Genomic DNA, 21,057 nt, shown 5'->3' with positions numbered 1-21,057 from the left:
GTGCCTTTGATGGTGAAACTAATGTTCAGAGAACTCCATAGTATTTATTACCGATATTATTACCCTTTTCATTAAGTATAATACTTTCGTTCAGGAAATAATAAAAGATCATTTTCTGCTTCACTGCAACTAAAACATTTTGCCAACAGCGGGGATACTTGAAATATTTATGCTTGAACGGAATAGCTACTGATATTGGTAATTTCCTTAGTTTCATCCAATGTATGAAGGGAACCAAAAGACAATGGCGGTCAATTATTTACAGCCAGCTATGATGTGTATATATCAAACCGCACCTATTGGAATATCGGTTTGGACATAGTTCTCACTTAATCAAAAAACAACGCCTAATATGAATGAGTATGGACGTCAACCTTCGCATCCACCCAGCGCGATATGCTAAACAAGTCTCTGTTGTAATACAAATGGTTACATATTAAAATGTAAATAGTTGTTTCATCAGTACATTTTAAATGATGTACACCACGCACTGTAGATAGATTTCCAGTACGGAAGCTGTTAATTTAGTTGCAAGTACAGCGGAAATAATTTCTTTCTCTTACACGTCAATATTGTACGGAAAAATTGATCGTGCACTGATGATGTAACTGGCAATACCCTTGCATAAATATTGCAGAATGTTCAACTATTTGATCGTGTTACGCGATTAACGTAGATCATAACATCTGCAATTTAATTAAGAGTCGTGATTTCGATACCAGGCTTGTGTGAAACAAGGACTAATATCGCCAAGGACTAATATCGCCTATCTTTTATCCCACCCACTGCTAAAAAAACACCATGTCCACAAGAAATCTCTCATATTGTCCAGTACTATTATCAATCTAGTCAGCATGAATCTATTTTCACGTATTAAAAATAATACCAGAATGTGGAAATCGAAAGCAAAATATCCCAACATCTATCTCTATTAGAAGCTTTGGAGATTCGTATGATTATTCAGATAATGCTAGTTATTGCCATTAATACGACGTTAACCTAGAAATCCTGTTCCGTGGTCCAGAACTCAGTAATAAAGTTTCAATTTATCAGATGGGTAATTTTCTCCAGTGATAGTATTAAGACATTGGCAATGACCATTTCAACTTGCCACGATATATTATTCACGATATATTTACTTTTGATACAAATTAATGGTTAAACCGCTAGTCGTTTCCCGGTCTTGTTACAGGAATAACACTTCATGTGATACGAGTTCAGTCTGGGAAATTGTGTTTCATAAATAAATAATCATAAGAAGCGATTATTTACTATAGACTTCAGGCTTTTTCGAGCAACCAATTTTGCTACTGCTTAAGGTACATCCACGGCCCTGGCCGTTTGTATTATTCGGATCATTAAATATCCCCTCAGTATCTAATAAACAGTATTCCAGATGTGAAACCAAAATTCAGCTTCTAACCCAGTTTTATCCGCGCAGTATGTAGCTAGAATTTTATGAAGGGTCCAATCAACCTCTACCACCGTTATTTCTGGTGTTAACGTCTTCTGTGAAACATTATTTTAATGGTCTAAGGGTGAGGATGAGACTATTTTTCGATGTGTCCTACCACAAAACAAAAAACTTTCGAATTATGGATTCGATTATCCCGTCTCTACATTTTGTTAGAGGCGTGCAACCTATTTACACCAATCTACCCTATCATCTAATGGCCCATTTACGGTGTTTTTGATTCCCCAAAAAGTACCAACTGCGGACGCCAAAAAATGGGGATACTATGCGACTTGATGACCGGGATTCGCTTTTTATACCGCTGTAAAAATTAGAACTAGGGGAAAATTTACAACGAAACGAAGAAATGAAATGTGCTAAAAATAAAGAAGACGTCTATTTATTTATCTGCCTTCATTTATTAAAATATACTCTTAATAACACAATTAAACCTAATTCCGAAAAATTCAACGTACTTTTAACTTTGCCCGTTCTTTTCGTTGCTGATTTAATGGTTCAGGCCTATAAATTTATAAACTTTTGTATTCATTGACCCATTTAATTATAAAATAGACCAGCACTAGCCTACACGGAGCAAAGCACCAACGTTTATTGCTGAACGCTTTGAAAATGTGGAAGTTTACGACCCGTAAATTGTATCTTAAACTATTTTAACTTAAAAAATGAATGGGCAGATCTGCTGTTTGAATTATTGCATACATTGTAATATAAAAATGCGTTGTCAGATAAAAAAAGATCAGTCGCGATAGCCAAAGTGTGTTTTATAAATCTACGCTGCGTTAATTTGGTTGTTAATGTACATACTTTTTCTTTAAAAGTACCTTATGTTTTATTTATTTATTTATTATTTACAGTTTTTCGATCAAATTTAGATAGCCAAGGGCAAAGTTGATCGAATCAATGAAAATTCCGTTTTGCACAATTATTTAGGTTGCAGTTTGAGGTATTTGATTGTAGATTTGGGCAAGGCTGTAAATAACGGATTTACATCAATGTACTCACCGTATCAGCCTCTTTAAATGTAGGCATTGTAAAATTTGTATCCGCCGGTAGAGGACATGGCTTTCTTCATAAATATTAACCGAATGCTTGCTTTTCTTAATGATATTTCCTATATAATAATACAAAATGACAACTGAATAATGGGGTGATATACTCTTTACTCCCCAGTGATCCTTGCCATCAATGAATCAATTCATAGTTAATCTGCAACTAACGTGAACCTTGAGTGCAAACCATATTCTCTAAGTAATAATAAAGAGCTCCAAATCCAAATGGCATAATGTTTTCCTTTGGGAGATACCAAGAACGAAAGACGGGCTACTGCCAGACAAAGAGTAAGACACTGTCACGAATATATCCAAAAGAAAATCGTCATTACAGTCCTGTACTCCAAATGAATTGGGTACTCTGTGCCTCATTTAATCAGAACTGGTTAATGGGTTGATTAGGTTGGTTCATATTATTACCATACCACGACACGGCAACAATTGGTTTGAAAATTGGAATACCTCTAGAGTGCTCGTACAGTAAAACTGATTATCTGTAGAACCCAACAGTTTCATAAAAAAATATATCTCTACTGAGATTTGTTGAAATTGACAAACATTTGTTATTTTAATGACCATTTCTTATAAAATATAGAGTATTTATGTCACTCTAAATGGGGGTTGGGGGCTTTAATGGGATTAAATATATATTTAGTCCCGATTGTTTATGGTTCGATCACGCATTTTTTATAAATCAGTGGTCATATGTAATTTCCTCTTTGACATGATTACGGCACGATAATTTTAAACTTAATGACCTTATGATGCAGCGCGCACACGCTAACCATACAGCCATCTTCCCCCACCCCCATCATCGAACTTAGTCAAAGTACTGATATAATGAATATATACCCAATTAGAACCATAGTTATCGTGTTCCCGAGTCTCATTCAATCAAATTTCTTATCTCAGCTTATCCTTAGTGGAAAATGCGCATGGTCGAACTCTGTCAATGCATTCACCTACCCCAACCCCATTTAGAAACGAGTTAGTGTGTTCCAAAGTCTCGACCAATCGAATTGAAGTCTCTACTTTGCCCAAGCAGAAAATGCTCAGCATCGAACTTTGTTAAGGTATTGATGTAATGAAACTATACACGAAGTTTTACCACTACCACTCAAAGTTGTCCAGCTTCAAAGTCTCGACCTATCAAATTGCTAATTACTCGGTTACCTGAGCAGAACTCGCTCATTATTTAACTTAATCAAGGAATGATGTAATGAAACTATACTCGCACTTAATTAGAAATAAAGTTATCTCTGTTTACCCTGAGCAGAAAATGCCTATCATCGAAACCCATCTCTATCAAGGCATTCGCCTAATAAACACGTACACCAAGTTTGAACATTCTAACTTAATTAGGGCAGATATTGTGTCCCAAAAAGTTTGACAGACAGACTCATTTTATTAGTCAACTTCGAAAGGCGGGGGACAAAAATCATTGTTAAGGGAATATTTTCTTCTTTAATATCGATTATCTTGAAGCAAATATTAAAATATATTAGATCAGTATAAAACCTTTCTTAACATATTTGATACAAATAAGCTTCTTTTCCCAGACATCAACAACGATTAATACCAGGATTAGTACTGCAATGATCACAAACGTACATATTAATCTACCAAATCTACAAAATACAGTTCCTGGTTAGTTATCCTTATCACTAAATCTCCATTTCTGTTTCAATAAAGTTTGTATGGTTGATTAAAGATTACACAATTAGCCATGTTGGGTATTAGTTTATTTTAAGACTTTTTTGTTTGACAGTTTAGGCAGATTACAAATATTCACTCAAACAATTCAATGTAATATTAAGGAAATAGAAAATGGATTTCATTTCTGTTTTAATTATACATTTTATCACGTGGATTGAAATAATACAGACACAACTTTCTGGATAACAATCACTAGCAACTTAATACAGCTACGTGGGTTGAAGAATACATTGTATGTCGGTTAACTATATAGCGTATTAGTTTATTTTCAAATACACGTGTTGGTCTCGATACGTTTAAAAACATAGCGAGAAAAAAATAGCGAAAACACCCCTGTTAATGTAGCTCTAGTGTTTGGTCAGATATGTTAGCTCTTTTACGTTTTACACCGAACCAGCACAGAAAGACATAAACTGCAGTTTAGCGAATTTAATGTAAATCATGTCGAACTATAAAAATAGAACCACAACAATGGGTAAAACAAAGCCCAAACAAACAAATATGACTGGCACAGGTCAATAGGAACTTCAACGGTTCAACTCAATTCATATTCAAGATGTCCATAAAACTGACAAATCGGCGGAGAACGTCAATATTTGGTAAACCCTCCGCCAGCCTGGATCACCCCTCATCATTGACTGAATGAGACATGGAGTCTGCGTTACTCTGTTCCAGTTCTGATGTAGTGCATGATCCATACCGTCAAAATTCTATATTGGTAATCCCCCCATTACGGGTTGTACACCCAAAAATTCCCAGATACTCAATATTATTCAACAACCGTACGCACACGGTGTGGTCCAGCATTGTCAACCCTAAAGGAGCGGTTGATTGTCAAAGTGGGGAACTACAACATGGCCCACAATCTCACTTGGTACCCTTGGCCACTGATATTACCTCATATTAGCTAATCCCATATCATGATATAGCCAGCCCCGCCCAATCGAACCTGGTCTAGGATACAATGTTTCTATGTCGCTATACCCGTGCCCATCATCCGTCATGAACAAGAGAAAGGGGCACATTGAGACGTGGTGAGGTGCTCGGAAAAATGATAATCGCACAACTTAATGTTCACGTGACAATAAAGGTCTTTTAAATTAGGCCGTTTCAGGAAAGTGGTGGGCGCAATAGGGGGACGTCGCACGAGTCTCAATAGTGCTGCATCTTGTCTTGCAGACATACTGCGGGGTCTGCCAAAACATTGACGGTCCTTTACGGCGTTAGGGTGTTAATGTTTTTGTGCTATATTCATATGTTATGCAACATGTTTCATTTACATCCTAGCATTCCCCATGCCAATAAATTGAGATATGGAGATGACACTGTGAAATGCAGCTATTTTAAAAGCTCAATACCACTCTTGTTGTAACAGAATAATATACCCCAATCTGTATTTTGGTCAACAAATTGTACTATTTTACAATATTCCAATTAATTGATGATACAAATTTCATCTTAACACACCTAATTTAAAAAATTGGATAAATTCAACTAAATGATTTGAACCCTCTGGACAAGTAAAATAGGATTTAATGGATAATTTACACAACAGGTAAGACACTAACACATCTAGTACTTAGAATAAGGCTATTTTTTTATTTTCTGGAGCTGTCAAGCCAGCAAGAGTGTTATTGTCACTTTAAACGTTCCTCAAAGTAATGACTGTTTCCCATGACGCCAGGGATTCATGCTTTCCTTGGGAGCATATGTGGGTTACGTGCTCCTCTAGCAGCTTCGACTAGTATGTATCGAGGACGGAATACATCAAAGATACAGTAGTTCAGAGTTTTATAAAGAGTTGGCCATTCTTGCAATAATAATTCGCAAGATAGATGATAAAAAAGAAATTGTTGAAAATTTCAGTCAAATTACTTTGTTCTTAACGGAATTGTCACTATTGGAAGTTTGAACTAGAAATAGGCATCAATTGTGTATGCATCGTCTATGACACAGAGTAAGAATGGTCCGCCATTTATTGATTTAATTTTAAATGAACGACTGTTTAAATCCAAACTGTATCCAAGGCATCCGTGTGTCTTCAGAGTTGATTTTGAGCTTATCGTGTAAAAAAAGGTCTAATTAAAATTTTCTATAACATCTGAAGCCTAAATAAATACTTGCAATAGGCAAATTTAGCCCATACATAATGTATGTTTAACATTTTCATATATATATTTATCTAATAAATTTATCTTGCGCGCATAATCATTCGGAAGTTGCGATTCTATTTTGTCTGTGTATACCTACAATTCGAGAGATGGGAAGATTACAAAAAGATTCTTTATGTTTACAAAAAAGATTCTTTATGTTTAGTTGACTTCAAACATGAATAATAACAGGATGGCTCCAACAGGAAGACGTTTAGCTTTAACATATTCCATTTAATGGAAAGTTATTGCTTTACAGTCATGGACAAACGTTTAAGACACCCCGTGAGACTTGTGTTTTTATGTATATTTTCTCTCGCTACCGTGATTGCATTCGAAAAATTAATGATTGTCTCAGCAATTGTATTTCATCAGTCAAGTGTTAGACACTTTTACAGTTGACCACAGGTCCATAAACGTGATATTATTGTGATTTTTGTTTTTCTGAAATAACCCTCAACACGGGAAAAGAGCCTTTCTACGGGGAGTTAACGGGGTCCAAGTAGTAATTTTACAGAAGGGAGGGTATTCAGAAAGATAAATAGCGAGTCGTATGAAGTATAATGCGATCGTGAATTTTAAGAAATCCGGTGTCTATTCGGATAAGAAAAGGCCCGGATGTTCACAGAAAACCACGCCTAGGGACGAACAGCTGATGAGACCAACAATATCTGTTTTAGAGTGTCTGAGAAATTCTACTAATTGTTTCTTAAAATTATGCCATAGCTGAACCCCGGTGCTGGTTATGGTTCAGTACAGCGTAATATGCCCCGGTTACTAATTTGGAATATGAAAAGCCAGTATTTTAATTAAATAGCTTAGCCACAATAACAATCTTCGAAGCCGTCAAGATTGAGGAGATACTCTCATGGGGTCATATGATCTTCTATAATGTTAATTAGAGCAAGCACAAATGTGTTGTTTGGGTCTTGATGGCTCTTCGAGTATTTTAGGAGGCTGAGAGGAGACGTAATTGACACAGAAGCAATATAATAGTAGGTCAGCCAAGATATAATGGTATATAAACGTTGTTATAGATATATGGACCAATATGATAACATAAACATAACAGAAATTTAGCAAAACGAGCGTCAAACCAGACAAATTGGGAATGAATAGCCAAGAGATTTGAAGGTTTTTAGGAACAGAGTCTGACACTGCTGAGTTAAGGGTGACTCATATCATAGAATCATCGCATCATGGCCGACAGTAATTTCATCAATTTAGATTAAATCTTGCTTTTCTGTCTTTAAGTGTAGCTTAATCAATGACTTATCCTGTTTTACTAGCTACAATAGTATATATTCACATACCCTTCTCTAAAGATACAAGGTCAACCAAAGTCCAGCATCTGTAATCTAATTTTCAATATATTTAGTGTTTGTTATAACATTTTACCTTACGATGAGGCGAAATTCAATAATAGTAACATAATATACTGTTAAACAACTCAAATTTAGTGGGGGGGGGGGTCAACACTAGCAGGGTGTATTTAGTCTAAAAATCAATAAAAAGGGTTGCGTCAGAATTTCACAAGCGTTGTTTTCCATGCTACGATTACAGTTTGCTTAACTATTGACACAAGTGTTATTTTTAAATATTTTGCCATAATATAATAACCTTGTGATACTTCATTGATGGTACTTTAAATGCATGAGGCATGGAATAGTCAGATTTTCTTAAACATCATACATCTCATGTTTTGGGGTATTCGTCTGCTATGTTTTTTGGTAACTTTTTTCATAAATTTTGTGGACACTACACAGTTATTTCTTAATATCATCAATATATGAATCTCGGGCTAGTTCAGCCTACTGCTGCTTGTACGGTGTAACTAGTTGCCAAGAAATTTGGAATTCGATAAAGGACAGACGAAAATGCTGCTGTACTTTAACAATAATACTTTTATATTAGTTCCACAATGGGGTTCTTCTAATCGCCGACAAATGCGTTTTGTTTTTGGCAATAGCGCGCGAGATATTGGAAAAAGTAACCGACAAGGACAGATATGTTATAACTATGCATATTCTACACCCCATATCCAACATTTAAATGATTTCATACAAAAATTGACAAAGAGCGTAATACCACAAAGAAAGAACTACAGCTTACATTGGATCAAACCCATCATATTATCCAAAAGTGGTTACGTTTGAATAAATATTTGAGATATTTCAAAATAAAAACTGCGTGTATTATTACATGCACGCAACCATCTTGAACTAATTAATTTTATGCACTGGGGTATTTGACAATTGATTATCAATATTTTCTTTACTTTTTTTTATAAAATCATTTACATCCTGGTATTTCCTATATTAACTTAATTGAATAAACCTTGTTTGATTCGACTAAATTAACACATAAACTTCGCATTATGTTTGTAAAGATTTATGAAAAGTCAATAATATTATGACTTGGAAAGCTAAATTGATAAGAATATATTCAATTGTTATCTAAGATCTATGAATAATGTTCATTACACAAATGTCGTAAATAGACATAACCAAAGCAAACATTTCACACACACACACGCACATATTTTCTCAGCTGATACTGGAAATCTTATAAAATTGATATATCTATCACACTAATTTTTTAAATTTACATTTTGTGGGTATTGAATTCATGGGATATGAATCCCCTCAACTCGGATTCTCAGCAAATTATAACGTTTATCCATCGAAACCATGGATTTTGCCATAATGATATTCTCTGCATGATTTTATAGTCCACTGGAGATGAGAGAGAGAGAAATGGGGTTTAACGTCCACTCGACACAAACTAGGTCATTTCGGGACTAACATATGGTTTAATTTTATTTACATAATTCGCTTGCGCGTAGGGGTCTTTAGCAGTGGGAGGAAACCGGAGGACCCGGAGAAAACCCACGAGGTTGGACAGGCGACCCTACTCCTTGCCACGTACAACCGGGGATTCGAAACCACGCCAGTCGACTCAATGACAGACTTTATGATACAGCGCGCGCACGCTAACCATTGCGTGTGTTCCGCACCGTAGAAATACGCAGTCAGGAGCAAGGCTAGTAGGGTCTTTGCGACGACAGTAAGACAGCGTCGGACGCACGGTCTTTGTACGGGTGATGTGCATTAGACCTACTACACAAGTACTCCTGAGTTACTAGAGACTTTTGGCAAGCGTAATTTCCTGGTCCGTATCGCGTATCCGTATGGATTTTGGGTGTGACGTCATCAATGTCTGTGTATTTCTCATACGTGATACGGCACACGGATACGGCAGCACGTATGGAACGGCTTTCATACGGAAATGGTCCGTATAACACTGTCGTCTTTTTACCGTCTTTTTGCTACTTTTATACGCTAAAATGTTGCATCATAGCGTTTTTATGAATCTATGTGTATCCAAGAACACGAAGGTGTATATTTGATGTGATTTTAACAGTGATAACGACTGGAATTTAATCATTGTTTTTGATGGGTTTTTCTCGGAACTTTCATATTTTTCCCGCCTGTCTGCATACTGGTTGATCTACGGGCTAAACTTTCTGAAATGATACATTAGTGAAACCAAAAATTGCTAAAATCTGCCAAAACTCTAAAACTACATTGACGCAACGTATCACGCATACGATACGGATACGGGATACGGATGGGAAAAATCCGCTAGCCAAAAGTCTCTACTATCATTGTGTGTGGCGTGCAATCTCTGCATAAAACCTGCACGATATACTTGGGGAGATTGTCTAGCATGTATGACTGTCACCATATAGGTGATCCTCTGTTCCCTGTCTGAACGAGCAGGCAACTTACTCTTTGGGCCTTTCTTCTTTGGTCCCATGTTTTAAACTAAATGGAAATATTAAATTTCTTTGGTCGATATGCCGGAGGCAAAACATTAATACGCAATACTGGCTTGCGTTTCACGATGTATATAAATACATACAAAATAATCACTTCTTCTTGCTAATACAGATCGCATCATATGCAAAATTATACATAAGCCATACGTATACATGACAATGTTTACATGATAGATTACCATGGCAATGGATTATACAAGATTGTTAAGTATTAAACAGCCTAGGTCTTCTGGGAATAACTTGACGAATATAATATACATTTATAGAATTAAAGAGATAAAATGACTGTCAGTAGATCAGTAACTGTTATGAAATTTGGCTATAAATCTAACAATTATGAGAATCTTTATACAATTTAGGGGATGAAAGTTAGTGTATAAATCCGGGCAATGTTTTTAATTGTACATAATATGTTTTATTACTTTTTTACTATTGTACACTATAACAATTTAAAATACAGATGTGACGTCACCCTTTGATGTTGGCATACCATTATTTCAAATAATCGTACATGCAACTTGCTAATAGTACGGCCTTCATGTTGTTACAATATATTACTTAATGTCTCGCTCTTGACCATTAAACAATACATAAATAACCAAAAATACTTGCTTTTATTATTGTAATATATTCTTTGCCTGGATGTATCTATATAAGTAATTTTTTGCCAGGATGTATGTATGTTATTATTATAGTCTGGACTAATTATAAAATGTATTTAATGTTTGAACAAATTGAAATATGTAATGTATATACTTATTGTTTTGTGAATATATATATAGGCGCGTGCTCGTTCTATCATTAGGTCTGTCATTGAGTCAACTGGCGTGGTTTCGATTCCCCGGTTGTACGTGACAAGGAGTAGCGTCGCCTGTCCAACCTCGTGGGTTTTCTCCTCCGGTTTCCTCCCACTACTAAAGACCCCTACGCGCAAACGAATTATTGAAATAAAATTGAACCATGTGTGTTAGTCTCGAAATGGGCTAGTTTGTGTCGACGCTAAACCCCCTTTCACTCTATATATAAATACAATTCATTATCTTAACAGATAATACAGGGGTTTCAAATTTAACTTATAGTTTGCAAGTGAAAAATCTATAACATATTTATATTAATTATTAATTTTTATAAGAAATGTCACGCAAATGTGTGTCAATGATACACAAATATGTGTCGAAACATTAATACATTTCTAAGTCCAACTGCTTATTGAACGATTTTAATTGATCCCCAATTAAAACATATCCAAACAGAAATGGAAGACCATATACTGGCTTTGAAAGGAATTGAATTATATGTATCAACTTGGTCAACTTTTGTCAATCTACTGTATTATTAGTCTTTGTCGTGGATAGATCACTGAAAGTTAATCAAATTATTGGTTTGTTTCAACCTTGGCGTCGTCGAAACATTTGGATGCAAATTATCATTGCTTTTCGTGTTTAAATCTATTTGAGTCACGATGGCACAATTATAGGCCCCAAACGAATATACATATATGCGATTCGACTATAATTGCTTGTCAGATACTATAATGAAAGCAGTCATGTCCCAGAAATTTCGTCTTGTGTTCCGTATTTCAGATTTTACCGGACTTTAATTAACATATTAACATTCGTTTTATCACAAAAGGGGTTTCACAATTTGCCTTTCTGCACCAACTGGTCGTGATAAAGTTTGTCCGAATATCATTCGCCAAGGTTGCGATTACGTGCACGCCAATTTGTACAAGGAACTTCGGTTTTACGTTCCATCCAGATGACAATACGCTTTCACTTTCCGGTCCCTCCATTCGTCATCGCTGGTGTTGGGGCCGGGGTCAACCCTGAGACTTCCTACTCAATGAGCTATTGTCTTATTCTACCTCAGAGTAATCATGATACTACTTGTTTAATTATCACAATGGTAACAACAATTCAAAACAACTCTCCCGAATGCAACATGTTCGTCCACTGATATATTTATAAACTCGTTATAGCCTCTGCTGATACTGTGGTCCGGTAGGATAACCTATTCATGCCAATGAATGTGAACACCTCGAGAGACACTGCTCAGGTTTTCTTTGAAGTGAGGTGCATGTATATATATTACCAACTTTATACCGCACTTAACAGGTTTCAGATGACTTTTCATAATGAGACATAAATGATCAAATACTTACTTATAAATACATCTTATCCTTTCGAAATAAGCTGTTTGGAGTTGACCTATTTTCATAATTTGACTTTTTATTTATAAACAGTGCTAGATCGAAGACCGTGAGTAGTTTCCGTTTTTTGAAAAAGGCTCCTCATGCAATATAACGATGGACTCGTAAAGTTTCTATGGATTTTTTATCGTATGCAAGACATTCATTTGGTAGTAGAAACGGAGTGATCGGGAAATAGAAAAAGAAAACCCGTATCGTATAATTTATATGATTTCGGATAATATTATTTTGTCACAATCACTAAATGTCAGCCATGACACCGATCAACAATACAGCTAAATATTTAAAAGAGACTATAACTGAACTGAAACAAGATAACTAGTCATCAACATCCTGTTATTGGTAATCAATATAAAAATATATCAGATTAATTTCATATTCCAAGACATGGAATATCAATGGGACTAGTCAGAAGATTCATACACTGATCACAGTAGCTCGTCAAGGCATTGAAATGAAATGAAATGAAATGGGGTTTAACTTCCTACTGTTCTGCTCCTAACCTGGGCGAATGAAGACGGGCATACGCCATACAGTGTGCTATGAGGGAAATTTTGCCCGGGCAGCGGCGCTACGGCCTACTCTTATATCGAATTCCAAATGCCAAGGGATCTTTTACGTGCACGCCAATCCAAGAAATTCTTAAATAGTAACAGGCACAACTATAATAACTGTACTAGGTTGAAGTTGTACAAAGTTTCATAAAAATATATTGAACGGTTTATAAGATATGCTCCGGAAACAAAATCTGGACGGAAGGACGGACCCCATTTCAATATTTCTCCCTCACTTCGTTCGGCGTGGGATAATGAAATGGGGTTTTAACTGGGCTAATGAAGACGGGCATACGCCAAACAGTGTGCTGTGAGGGGAATTTTGCCCGAGCAGCGGCGCTGCGGCCTACTCTTATATCGAATTCCAACTGCCAAGGGATCTTCACGTGCACTTCAATGTGTACACGGGACCCCCGCGACCTCCAGGCTAGCGAGTCAGCGTCTTACCCACTTAGCCACCATGGCCCCAGGAGACGTGTTATCTCTAGTAATATTGAATGGCCAGTAGTATGTGTTATTAAATATATGTTAAGTATTATATTATACTGCCTACATTGTGACTTAAATTATGTTTTAACAGGGACAGCTATAACATTAAACAGCAGCCCTTAAAGACATAATTGTGATTGGACTGTGGAAGGGACATTTCGATTATATAATCAATAACCAACATAAACCATTACTTAACAAATAAAAATAGAAGTAATTTACAAGTGTCAATCATTTAGATATCTTCTATCTCCGCAAATCCAATTTATATCCATCATAAATGATATTTTATACCGTGCCATATTAACTGTAAAACCTCTATAACTAGAAAATGGTGTACTGTGAATATTTAAACCCCAACATGAGTTTTTCCAATAACCTGTGCTACTAAACTTGCCACAATCCTCTCATTGCCTGCCTAATATGTATTAAGAGAGAGAGAGAGAGAGAGAGAGAGAGAGAGAGAGAGATGAGGTTTAACGTCCACTCGACACAAGCTAGGTCATTTCGGGAATAACACATGGTTCAATTGTATTTCAATAATTCGCATGATCCGGAGAAAACCCACCAGGTTGGACAGGCGACCCTACTCCTTGTCACGTACAACCGGGGAATAGAAACCCCGCTAGTTGACTCAATGATATTTATTAAGCCTTATTAACGCCTGCTATTAAGTAAGTTCACTAACTGTTAATAATATTTGATTTATGAAAGGTCCCGTCAGTATCCAAATAGAAATAAACAGTGGATTTTTTTTTCACGATCCTGAAGCAATACAATGACATCCTTAGTTAGATACGTAACTCCCACAAAACATACATATCATCTTGCATTGCCAACTAAGAGGAAAAAATCTGTTTCCATCGAGTGTCTATGAAACATATACTTTTTCGTTCCCCGCCTTTCGAAGAAAGCAGGGGACTATTAAAATGGGTCTGTCTGCCTGTCCGCCCGTCCCACTTTTTTGGACATAATAACTCTCCTTCTAATTGAGCTACAATGTTCAAACTTGGTGTAGGTGTTTATAGGTAAATGCCTTGATGGAGTTCGAAGAAGAGCATTTTTGGCTTAGGGTAAGCAGACATAAGCAATTTGATTGGTTGATGCTTTGGGACATGATAACTTTAGTTCTAATTAAGTCAGAGTGATGAAACCGGGTGTATAGTTTCATTACATCCATACCATGACTAAGATCGATAATGAAATTTTCTGCTCAGGGTAAGCAGAGCGGTATACAATTTGATTGCTGGAGAGTTTGGAACACATTAACGCTCCTTCTAATTGAACTAGAATGTTCACATTTACCTGCTAGAGAGTAACCAAAGTTGGTGTATAGTTGATGATCAGTTTGATTACTGGATACTTTTGAAAAAGATCTATGTGCAATTAATTAATATGTGTCATCTATTTATTTTGGGGATTTCGGCGTGGGACATCAGCCGCATTGCTGGCTTGTTGTTTATAAAATGGGAGAGTGTAGACATGTAATATATATTTATCGGGCGATAAATTATACTTCATGCACTATTATTCCCATTAATAAAAAAAACCATGTCATTCATTACAATGCACGATGCAAAAATTATACTGGCGGATATCCATGTGAGAAATTTCAATGGACACCCCATTTTTTAATCAAAAACGTTGACCCGTTAAACATCAACATTGCGTGTGATTATTTATCAGTTTAATCGTAATTTAAATCGTGTCATGCACTTGGTGTAATGTTTTGCTATTAAAATCATCTCTTACTGCACATTTTGAAGATCTGAAATCAGGGTTATTAATATTATGGAAGATAAACATACGATTCTGTTGGCAATATGCTGTCCCTCAGTTGATCTCCAAATATTCCAGAATACAAGCTACTAATCTAGTAACCAATCGACCAGAAGCAGAATATCCAGAAATACAAGATACGTTCTTGCTAGCTGTCACCTTGCTAGCTGTCACTCCTTATTTCAATCTGATTAAAATACAGATCTATACTTCGTTTCGTTTTTTTTATACTTTCGATGGCCAACACTACATAAAGATCTGAAAAAAGTTGTACTCGATGGTCGTGTCAGGGGTCGTACGAGCGTCTTTTGACCTATGACGTGAGACATTGATTAATCAATCAGCGTTGGCGTTTCTAGTGGTTTACCCACAGTTCGATGCATGGCACGCCAAGAAGTCGCCGTAACAGACTGTTTCATTGGCTTATCCCTCACTTCAACCAAAACGCCGGTAATATAACAACTCTTCCAGATCCTAGTGTAGTAAAGACAAGTTAAACGAAATTTTGAACTATTAAAAACAAAATCAGACTGTCCCTTTTTGTGTTGTATAAGGAATGGCTCGGATAAATTTCATATTAACGATAATCTCTATGGTAGGTCCCGGTTAGCAAGAGATTTCTTAGTAGTTGAACTGTCTTTGTTGGAAACGATAAAACAATTAGAGATTAATACCCAGAAACCGCCCCCCCCCCGCGCATGCCTTAATTTCCTCTTCATATGGGGAACAAACTTTCATCTGAAAACGCAACACCCTGAACGTTACGTTCTATCAAGTCAGTATTGTTATCAAAGGAAATATTCGGCACAGTCATATCTTGTCGAATCAGAAAAGACATTCCATCGCCATGATATGATTCGTTATCGATACGGAAAGAACTTTTCAGTCCAGTTGATTGTCGTCTTTTATTTCTCTATCGTTATTACAAAGAAAATTTTTCGCAAAACATGTTTCATCATGGTGTATTTTACATACACCTTGTTTTGACTGTAAGCAATGGACAGAAATAATGACGAATATAAATCATGTACGACCGGGGTATATAATCATCCTTTTTCAACCATAAGTAAATGTTTCATACCATATTAGAAGCACGGAACTCAGTGGTTACGAGAATATACATACATGTATCTTTTCCTACACATTTACCAATTGCAAATTGCTGTCCTGTAGGTGTTTCCATTGAAATTTTAAAGTACCAGGTTGTGAAATATAATAGCATACTGCAAACAGTTTGCTTTAATTGTCTTGACATTTATTTGAAAAATAGAGCTGGACGTCGTATTTATCTGTACCAAGAGGGCTAACGATGACGGGTCAATGGCGTGTCGATCTCCCACTGCCAGGAACTTTAATATGCTGTCAATTGTAAACGAATAGACGCTTTTTCCCTCACCCCCGGACCTCATGGTTATGGATGAATCGTAGACAAAATTTACAATTCCCTAATGTGAGGTAATTCGATTTTAGTCCGTAGTAATTCGAAAGTAGGAAATGGTTAAATGGACAATAATGGCCACATGTGCAATACATCTTTTAGTATCGAGAGATATTTATAATAATAGAGCAATTTTAGCACAATCATCAGATAAATGTTATTGCTTTGTTTCATATGATCGCTGCGATCGAAGACTGTTCATTGCGCGTAATGGTTGCTTTTATAGGAATAAAGACAACATCGCTGAATACAAATTAATATTGTATGTTTACTTCACAACCACCATAATGACTGATAATATTACAAAAGTTTATTTTCATAAATGCCGTCTGGAAGCAAGTAAGTTTGTTACATTATATACATGTTTTATATGGTATAGATTGTTCGAGTAGTTTGTTAGAATAGAACATCTAATGTATTAGAAGTATTTGTAATCAAATGAATTGAAATGGGCTTAACGTCCTATTGCTCTGCTATTTGTAAAGATGTCTCTAGTTAGTTACAATATACAATCCCCTATAATATGTAGTGTTTAAGATAAAGATACGATAATGTATTGAGTTGTGCTAACAGCGAAAATAATGATCAGAATAATATTCTAGTGATCTCTTTGTGCAAATCACTCGCCTGAATATAACTATATAGAGAACACATCTAATTTTGTTTTGAGCTCTCAAATACACTTAAGAATGATGAGCAAAATGTATATAGTAACAAGACTTTAAACAAACGTCATCAATAGACAACAACGAGTTTATAATAATTGTCAAAGAATTATTTTGTAGATTAACAATGAAAGTTTTAGCTAAGTGCAAAAACAGACGTCCATGAATACAAAGGGGTACAAACAGATTTTATCGCGAACAATATAAAGACTTACCTTTGGCGTATACGACACGAGTGATCCAAGAGTTTCCACAGTGATACAAAATCTGAACGATTGGAACTTATAAATCCTTGCTGATGAAAGCCAGGAGACCACGAGAGTCAACTGACTACTTCTTCCGTATGGCAACCGATCGACCAATGATTACCCTAGAACTAATTTCAACCGTATACAGTTGTCTAACAACACTACACGTACAATAGTTATCGATAATCAAAGGAAATGCCAGGCAGCATCAATGAAGAGACAATGATGAAAAGGTGGGTTGATATACATTGGCGACCAAAAATGAAATACTCTTTTAACGCCTTGCAGAATACTATTGAACATAAATAGACCAAAATAAAAAGCGTACATGATAAACTCGATTAAATCTACATTTTAGAGACATATTTCCGAAACACTTTGCTAAACATGAACAAATACAAGGCAAGAACATGAACAAAAGATTTTAAAAACGCTTTCGGTTGGAGTCAAATAAATAATAAATGTAATATAAACGATTTAGAGACGCTGTTTATGTTATGTTAGCTTAAGAGCAAGCTTGGCTCTCTATTGTGAAAACAAAAACACCCTTAATTAACATACATTATGCAAGAGCTAAATCTGCCTATTGCAGGTCTTTCTTTAGGCCTCAAATGTTATCTAAATTATTAATTAGACATTAATTAACTTATCTAGACCATAATCAACTCTCGATGTCATCGCTAGCCTGCGATGTTTATTGGATTAGGTTCCGATTTTATGTTCGCCTTCCATTCATGATTTAATCATGAAATGGATAATCGAGACTATGTTTTTATCGTACCGACATTAGTAATGATGATCGAGGTTAGGTCGAAAATTCAATCGTTAAAATCTCGGTTCAGAGTGGATCAATTTAACTGAAATTTTCAGAAAATTCCTTTAACATTATCTAGTTTTTAACTATTATAGTGAGAACTGCCAGCTCTTTATCTAATCTCCCATAATGTATCTTTAGGAACAAAAGTTTTCTTTTCGCTCGCATTTTTTGAAAAAGTCGCTGGGATAAAGTGTTTTACCGCCAATTTTCTCATGAGAAGATACTATTTGCGAGGCAAATATTTTCCAGATAACGCATCAAGTATGAGCTTGTCCGTTTGATTCTCATTAGGTATATACATGTATAAAGCCTATATGATGTCAGATTTCATGAGAAGTTTATTTCATGCACGTAAATAGCACTGTGTGTATTTGGTGTTTTACTTAACAAACCCAATTTCTTTCAAATAATATAAAAACATTTTTACAGTACTAAAAGAGGATTCGATGACAAGTTTAAGCTAACTTTAGTTTGTCTCCAGTAAAACAATATTCATACAATTTTAATAAGAAATATAATAACTTTTTCCAAACGACAGAAAGATAGTGGTTGCTTCGGGTAAATGGATATTTCTTTAAACAATCTGAAAGAGGTACTGTCACTAAAAAGACAAAACAATAACTTTATCGTAGTCGGCAGTAAATGGGTTTGTTCCACAGATCCATCACAAGCGCAACAAAACACTAATAGGATGATACATCGGTTCCTTAGATGCATACATCAGACGTAAGGGCAACTCCTTATATTTCGTAGCCAAGAATACAGAAAAATTCCTGAGATTTGTAATTGATGGGTTCATTTTAAGGTACATATTTCATGAGGCATTGAATTGCCATCAATGAAAGAATGACCTCCTTAGGATTAAGTTCGATTTCGAATAAGCGTGTACAATGGAAAATTGCTTTCAAAAATCACAATCAGCTGAGGCTAAGTATTATGCCCAGAGTCTATTACATTGATATTCACATATGCGAGATAATCAAATTCAAGAACAAATAAGTCGTCTGAAACCATATAAATATTATTTATATTGATTAAGAAGCGCTGTCTTATCATAATTTAAAACGGGGTGTGGAGAAATTTATCTTGTTGCCCTCCTTGCTATGTAGTAGCTACGAAAACCTTGGTCTATTGGATGTGTTCGATTTTAGCTTCTTGAAAACAAATTTTACAATACAACAACGCCAAATGAAACTTAAAGTTGCAATTGCAAATTTTCAAGTTATATTTTTAAAATATATTAAAATAAAGCCTTAAAATAGATGGTATCCATAAACAGTCCTACCTTGTTAAAGAATATTCCTGTTAATCCTATAATTCGCTATTGCCAGCTGAGAAATTGGCAAAAATATCATTGGAAAATGGCTGCCCCATGTTGTCAATAGCAAAACAGGGGAGGTAATTGTGTTGTTATTTCCTGTGTCATAGATTTTTAAGGGTGGGAAATAATGCCCATGATCGTATAATAGTGATTTGATAACCTATTGAGCAAAAGACATAGAAATAATAGTGTTTTGACTTTCTTAGAAAATTAGAAATTCGCGCTTTAATATCCACCCAAAATAGCAATGGATCACGGGTAGCCATGGCTCTTTGGCGCTTTTCAAAGCAATTTACGTTAGTTTCGAGTGCGTTATCGGGGTTTTTTTTTTGGGGGGGGGGCTCTTTATTGGAAATTTGGTATTTTAGGTTATGCAGAATTATAGCCGGTGTGATTCTAATAGCCTCATAGCACTAACTTGTCCGTGGAACGGCAGCATGGTAGTGTGGCCAATTCTAGTTCTAGTAGGCCATGTGTGAGTCCTACGTTCCAAATTTTAGAAGAACTCCCTTCACAACCAATCTGTTACACAATCTGGTGGCAAAGGTGTGCTATAATATCCTTAGTAATATATAAAGAAGTCACAGTCTATTTATACAAATGGTATTGTTTACCTATATAAATGTCACATGAACATTATGCATATAAACATTATGCACATATACTAGATTAAATCTATTAAAATAATGATCGGTTTGCTGAACATAACATAGAAAATACGCCTAATCAAAACTGGCATCTGATGTTGAACTGAGTGATAAATATTCCAAATATTCAGTTATCATTAATAAACAATCGATTTAGTGTATGGTTGTTTATGATAACCAGCATATAGAATGTAATGAGAAATATTACAAATTAAATACACATTAGGCAGATATATCTAATGTATAATAATTAATAGAGATGTGACATGCCAAGGTTCCATGAAGCTACCTGAAATTGTCTGCATCACTAGAATATAATTGTTATTAAAATATAATACCATGGATCAATAAATTCAAAATTCAGGTGTAAACAGCCACTATAGTATTATAACATATAAGTTGGGTAAATACAGAAACACCAAACAGTGATGAAATACTGTGATGATAGAAAGCGTGAAGGACAAATGGGATGTGGCAGAGCGCAAATGTAAATGTAATGAGACAAATGTAAAATGTAGACACATAAAAAAAAGCATTTTCACACAAAACATAATTTGTCATTTAACACTTAACATTTTGACGTTTTACATTTAACTCTTGCATTAGATCAGTGGTTCTCAACCTTTTTTTGCCAACGGTACACCTTGGAACACATGAAAA

The 21,057-nt window shown here is 35.5% G+C and overlaps 1 protein-coding gene across 2 annotated transcripts in view; it reads right to left on the bottom strand.

Moving 5' to 3' along the window:
* The window catches only part of LOC126828262 (lysophosphatidic acid receptor 4), a 177,314-nt gene extending 159,623 nt beyond the window's left edge, over positions 1-17,691 (bottom strand). For both annotated transcript variants that reach the window (XM_050557940.2, XM_050557944.2), the window contains exon 1: positions 17,580-17,691. The gene's annotated coding sequence lies outside the window, so the exon portion shown is untranslated. The remainder of the gene's footprint in view (positions 1-17,579) is intronic.
* Between the last annotated feature and the right edge of the window lie 3,366 nt (positions 17,692-21,057).

The sequence above is a fragment of the Patella vulgata genome, chromosome 7, assembly GCF_932274485.2.
Source record: "Patella vulgata chromosome 7, xgPatVulg1.2, whole genome shotgun sequence".
In the NCBI taxonomy this organism is placed as follows: domain Eukaryota; kingdom Metazoa; phylum Mollusca; class Gastropoda; family Patellidae; genus Patella; species Patella vulgata.
Note: the sequence above shows the minus strand (reverse complement) of the source record. Positions and strands in the feature narration are given on the sequence as shown.